General features: G+C 45.1%; 1 non-coding gene and 13 pseudogenes across 1 annotated transcript in view; all 14 read right to left on the reverse strand.

The window, feature by feature from the left end:
* Positions 1 to 2,032: 2,032 nt before the first annotated feature.
* LOC142118559 (5S ribosomal RNA) lies at positions 2,033 to 2,151 on the reverse strand (annotated as a pseudogene).
* Positions 2,152 to 2,244: 93 nt separating this feature from the next.
* LOC142118551 (5S ribosomal RNA) lies at positions 2,245 to 2,363 on the reverse strand (annotated as a pseudogene).
* A 90-nt stretch (positions 2,364 to 2,453) lies between these two features.
* LOC142118557 (5S ribosomal RNA) lies at positions 2,454 to 2,571 on the reverse strand (annotated as a pseudogene).
* Positions 2,572 to 2,659: 88 nt separating this feature from the next.
* LOC142118510 (5S ribosomal RNA) lies at positions 2,660 to 2,778 on the reverse strand (annotated as a pseudogene).
* Positions 2,779 to 2,857: 79 nt separating this feature from the next.
* Positions 2,858 to 2,975, reverse strand: LOC142118523 (5S ribosomal RNA; annotated as a pseudogene).
* Positions 2,976 to 3,273: 298 nt separating this feature from the next.
* LOC142118507 (5S ribosomal RNA) lies at positions 3,274 to 3,392 on the reverse strand (annotated as a pseudogene).
* A 90-nt stretch (positions 3,393 to 3,482) lies between these two features.
* LOC142118513 (5S ribosomal RNA) lies at positions 3,483 to 3,600 on the reverse strand (annotated as a pseudogene).
* Positions 3,601 to 3,677: 77 nt separating this feature from the next.
* LOC142118411 (5S ribosomal RNA) lies at positions 3,678 to 3,796 on the reverse strand (annotated as a pseudogene).
* A 90-nt stretch (positions 3,797 to 3,886) lies between these two features.
* On the reverse strand, positions 3,887 to 4,004 carry LOC142118465 (5S ribosomal RNA; annotated as a pseudogene).
* Positions 4,005 to 4,095: 91 nt separating this feature from the next.
* LOC142118432 (5S ribosomal RNA) lies at positions 4,096 to 4,213 on the reverse strand (annotated as a pseudogene).
* Positions 4,214 to 4,291: 78 nt separating this feature from the next.
* Positions 4,292 to 4,410, reverse strand: LOC142118457 (5S ribosomal RNA; annotated as a pseudogene).
* Positions 4,411 to 4,500: 90 nt separating this feature from the next.
* LOC142118431 (5S ribosomal RNA) lies at positions 4,501 to 4,618 on the reverse strand (annotated as a pseudogene).
* A 90-nt stretch (positions 4,619 to 4,708) lies between these two features.
* LOC142118514 (5S ribosomal RNA) lies at positions 4,709 to 4,826 on the reverse strand (annotated as a pseudogene).
* A 90-nt stretch (positions 4,827 to 4,916) lies between these two features.
* The window catches only part of LOC142118498 (5S ribosomal RNA), a 119-nt gene continuing 35 nt past the window's right edge, over positions 4,917 to 5,000 (reverse strand). The window contains exon 1 of the ribosomal RNA XR_012683092.1: positions 4,917 to 5,000. This exon is cut by the window's right edge and continues 35 nt beyond it. This is a non-coding gene — a ribosomal RNA (5S ribosomal RNA).

Below are 5,000 nucleotides of genomic sequence, written 5' to 3' on the forward strand. Positions count from 1 at the left end.
CCTGGGACACTGCTGTTGAAGATGTCCCCAGTATTCACATCGAAGGCACCACTTCCCGACTTGTCCCAAGTGTGGTATTGCTTGTCCTTGACTGCTGGGTCGCCTTTGGCCTTCACTCTGCCCCTTTTCTGCTTTATCCCAGGACTGTGGGTTACACTTTGCCACCCAATCCTGAAGGCTGGGAAATATCTCAGTCAGCCCTGCTTTTACCAGCTCAAGTCCTTTTCTCCGGATCCACTGACTGAGGACGTGCTGCAGCTCTTGACGAAGCTGACCATAGTCATAGCTTCCACTGTGCACTGCTGACTGGCCTGGGGTGGGGGATGTTTGTATTGTAGCTGCAATCTCCTGAATCCTTACTGGCTGCTCCTGGTCCTCATACAACTCCTTGGCTTTCAGGATTTCTGCAACATAAGTCCCAACTTGGGTGCCTTCCACTGCTGGGACCTCTGCTATTTTCATCCTGCCCGCATTATCGAGTAGGCACAGGTCCCATTTGCATAGTTTTTCCACTAGTTGTGGCCTGAAGTCATCCTGGGTAGTAGCAATTTCCCTTGTCTGGCATAATCCCCGGAGTTCATCCAGTTTTAGGGAGTTATACTTGATCATGTCTCACGTTTCTTGCAACTCCTCTGATAGGCTTCCTTTGGGTGCTGTGTAGCCCGTGCTGTGCTGTACCTACAAGGCCCTTGGACTGCAACCGCTTGCGTCCCTTGCAGCCTTCCCGGTTCTTGCAACACCGGGCCGAGTGATCCCACTGCTTGCCACCAAATGTGAGGATACCACCCTTAGCTGGGATGGAAGTTACCCTCTGTGGGATTCAACTCACTCGGGTAGACCAGGATATATCCAAAATAAGACTTTATTACGACAGCACAACACCACAAGACGTTCACAAGTTACAGGGTAAATGGTAGCACGTATCCTCCAGCAGCCTCCTGCAGTCAGCACTCCAAAGTCATAATCTCTGTCCCTTTCAGGGTCTTATCCTCCCGCAATATTACCACTACCGTTTAGCAAAACAGTTATGGTGTCTCCTAGCCTGGGTTACTAGCTCACACCAACCCTGTCCTGGTAGGGTTCCCTCCAGCGGTACCACAGTGCCTGGCCCAGAGTCCTTTTCACTGATGTCTTCTACACCAGGATCCTCCAAACTAGCATCCCCCCTGGCATTCTCCTCGCCCTATATTATTTTCTCTCTACCCAGGAAATAGGGTCAAATGTCTCCAACCTCCCCTTTACAGAAGGGGCCTCCCAGTCAACAATTTAGCTGCTAGACATACTGTCCCTGTTACCTTGATTAGACAATAGAATGGCTTGACTCAATTAGCTGTTTTGGCTGGATACACTACACATGGGGTTACAATAGTACATCAAGGAATGACACTGCACGCTTACATGGAACAATAAGACTTTTGACACATGATATCAGCAGGGTTACACAATATAAGTCTGTGATACCTTTTGATACAATTACATTTATATTGACACATATTGATACATTTCCCCATGCTATTTCAACCAATATATTACTGTGGAGGCACATTGCATATGAGTAGAAGTTCTAACCTCATTACCTCTCAGGTTATCTGTTGACCTAGCTAATTAACATGGGCTGCCAGCTAGTTAACTCAGACATTGTTCTGATAACAAACCTCATCTCAGCTGCACCCCATACAATACACATTTGAGACAAATGGTAATTACATTAGCTACCAAAAGCAAAATGACTGCTGTTGTTCTGATATTTTCACACAGTATGGCAATATTGTTTCTATTTATACTACATACAATATCACAGGTAATAGTATGGGCAAAATGTGTCTAATAACATGAAATAATAATACACATAATACACCAATGCTCTGGTGTATATACTTAGACTGGGCCAAGGATTAAAAAGTACAATAAACCGTGAGAAACGGGTGATGATTACATAGTTCTCAGTCCAGTAGTACCCCGTTTCCTCACACATCTCAACACCAGCAATGAAGGAAGCAGGAACAAGAGAGAGAAAAAAACAAAAAAATAAAACCTACAGCACCTGGTATTCCCAGGTGGTCTCCCATCCAAGTACTAACCAGGCCTGGTCCTGCTTAGCTTCCAAGATCACACCAGATTGGGCTTGTTCAGGGTGGTGTGGCTGTAGGTATTGTTTGCCTACTGACCTACATCTCTTATACATCTCAACACCAGCAATGAAGGAAGTAGGAACAAGAAAGAAAAAATCACGGAAAAAAAAAAAACCTACAGCACCTGGTATTCCTAAGTGGTCTCCCATCCAAGTACTAACCAGGCCTGGCCCTGCTTAGCTTCCAAGATCAGACGAGATTGATCTTGTTCAGGGTGGTGTGGCTGTAGATATTGCTTGCCTACTGACCTACATCTCTTATACATCTAAACACCAGCATTGAAGGAAGCAGGAACAAGAGAGGAAAAAACGAAAAAAAAAAAACCTACAGCACCTGGTATCCCCAGGAAGTCTCCCATCCAAGTACTAACCAGGCCCGACCCTTCTTAGCTTCCAAGATCAGATGAGATTGGGCATTTTCAGGGTGGTTGACTATAAGTATTGCTTGCCTACTAACCTACATCTCTTATACATCTCAACACCAGCATTGAAGGAAGCAGGAACAAGAGAGAAAAAAATTTAAAAAAAACCCTACAGCACCTGGTATTCCCAGGTGGTCTCCCATCCAAATACTAACCAGGCCCAGCCCTGCTTAGCTTCCAAGATCAGATGAGATTGGGCTTGTTCAGGGTGGTGTAGATGTAGGTATTGCTTGCCCACTGACCTACATCTCAACACCAACATAGAAGGAAGCAGGAACAAGAGAGAAAAAAAAATGAAAAAAAAAACATACAGCACCTGATATTCCCAGGTGGTCTCCCATCCAAGTACTAACCAGGCCCAGCCCTGCTTAGCTTCCAAGACCAGACAAGATTGGGCATGTTCAGGGTGGTTGACTGTATGTATTACTTGGTTGCTAACCTACATCTCTTATACATCTCAACACCAGCATTGAAGGAAGCAGGAAAAAGAGAGAAAAAAATACAAAAAAAAATACCCAACAGCACTCGGTATTCCCAGGTTGTCTCCCATCCAAGCGCTAACCAGACCCGACCCTGCTTTGCTTCAAGGTCAGATGAGCTTGGGCATGTTCACTGTGGTTTACTGTAGGTATTGCTTGCCTACTGACCAACATCTCTTATACATCTCAACACCAGCATTGAAGGAAGCAGGAACAAGAGAGAAAAAAAAAAGAAAAAAAAAACCCACACCACCTGGTATTCCCAGGTGCTCTCCCATCCAAGTACTAACCAGGCCCGGCCCTGCTTAGCTTTCAAGATTAAATGAGATTGGACTTGTTCAGGGTTGTGTGGCTGTAGGTATAGCTTGTTTACTGACCTACATCTCTTATACAACTCAACACCGGCTTTGAAGAAAGCAAAAACAAGAGAGAGAAAAAACGAAAAAATAAAATGTACAGCACCTGTTATTCCTAGTTGGTCTCCCATCGAAGTACTGACCAGGCGCGGCCCTGCTTAGCTTCCAAGATCAGATGAGATTAGGCATGTTCAGGGTGGTTTACTGTAGGTATTGCTTGCCTACTGACCTACATCTCTTATACATCTCAACATCGGCATTGAATTAAGCAGGAACAAGAGAGAAAAAAAGCCTACAGCACCTTGTATTCCCAGGTGGTCTCCCATCCAAGTGCTAACCAGGCCCAACGCTGCTTAGATTCCAAGATCAGATGAGTTTTGGCTTGTTCAGGGTGGTATGGCTGTAGGTATTGTTTGCCTGCTGACCTACATCTGTTATACATCTCAACACCAGCATTGAAGGAAGCAGGAACAAGAGAAAAATAAAACAAAAAAAACAAACCTACAGCACCTGGTATTCCCAGGTGCTTTCCCATCCAAGTACTAACCAGGCCTGGCCCTGCTTAGCTTCCAGGATCAGATGAGATTAGGCATGTTCAGGGTGGTTTACTGTAGGTATTGCTTGCCTACTGACCAACATCTCTTATACATTTCAACACCAGCATTGAAGGAAGCAGGAACAAGAGAGAAAAAAAAACGAAAAAAAAAAACCTACAGCACCTGGTATTCCCAGGTGCTCTCCCATCCAAGTACTAACCTGGCCCAGCCCTGCTTAGCTTCCAAGATCACAGAAGATTGGGCATGTTCAGGGTGGTTGACAGTAGGTATTGCCTGCCTACTGACATACATCTCTTATACATCTCAACACCAGCAATGAAGGAAGCAGGAACAAGCGAGAAAAAAAATCCAACAGCACCTGGTATTCCCAGGTGGTTTCCCATCCAAGTACTTACCAGGCCCAGCCCTGCTTAGCTTCCAAGATCAGACGAGATTAGGCTTGTTCAGGGTGGTGAGACTGCACTTACTGCTTGCTTACTGACCTACATCTATTATACATCTCAACACCGGCATTTAAGAAAGCAAGAACAAGAGAGGAAAAAAAACGAAAAAAAAAACCTACAGCACCTGGTATTCCCAGGTGGTCTCCCATCCATGTACTAACCAAGCCCAGCCCTGCTTAGCTTTCAAGATCAGACAAGATTGGGCTTATTCAGGGTGGTGTGCTGTAGGTATTGCTTGCCTACTGACCTACATCTCTTATACATCTCAACACCAGTATTGAAGGAAGCAGGAACAAGAGAGAAAAAAAAATGAATAAAAAAACCTACAGCACCTGGTATTGCCTGGTGGTCTCCCATCTAAGTACTAACCAGGTGCGGCCCTGCATAACTTCCAAGATCAGATGAGATTGGGCATGTTCAGGGTTGTTGACAGTAGGTATTGCTTGGTTACTGACATACATCTCTTATACATCTCAACACCAGCATTGAAGGAAGCAGGAACAAGAGAGAAAAAAAAATGAAAAAAAATACCTACAGCACCTGGTATTCCCAGGTGGTCTCCCATCCAAGTACTAACCAGGCCTGGCCCTGCTTAGCTTCCAAGATCAGATG

The sequence above is a fragment of the Mixophyes fleayi genome, unplaced genomic scaffold (assembly GCF_038048845.1).
Source record: "Mixophyes fleayi isolate aMixFle1 unplaced genomic scaffold, aMixFle1.hap1 Scaffold_1747, whole genome shotgun sequence".
NCBI lineage: Eukaryota > Metazoa > Chordata > Amphibia > Anura > Limnodynastidae > Mixophyes > Mixophyes fleayi.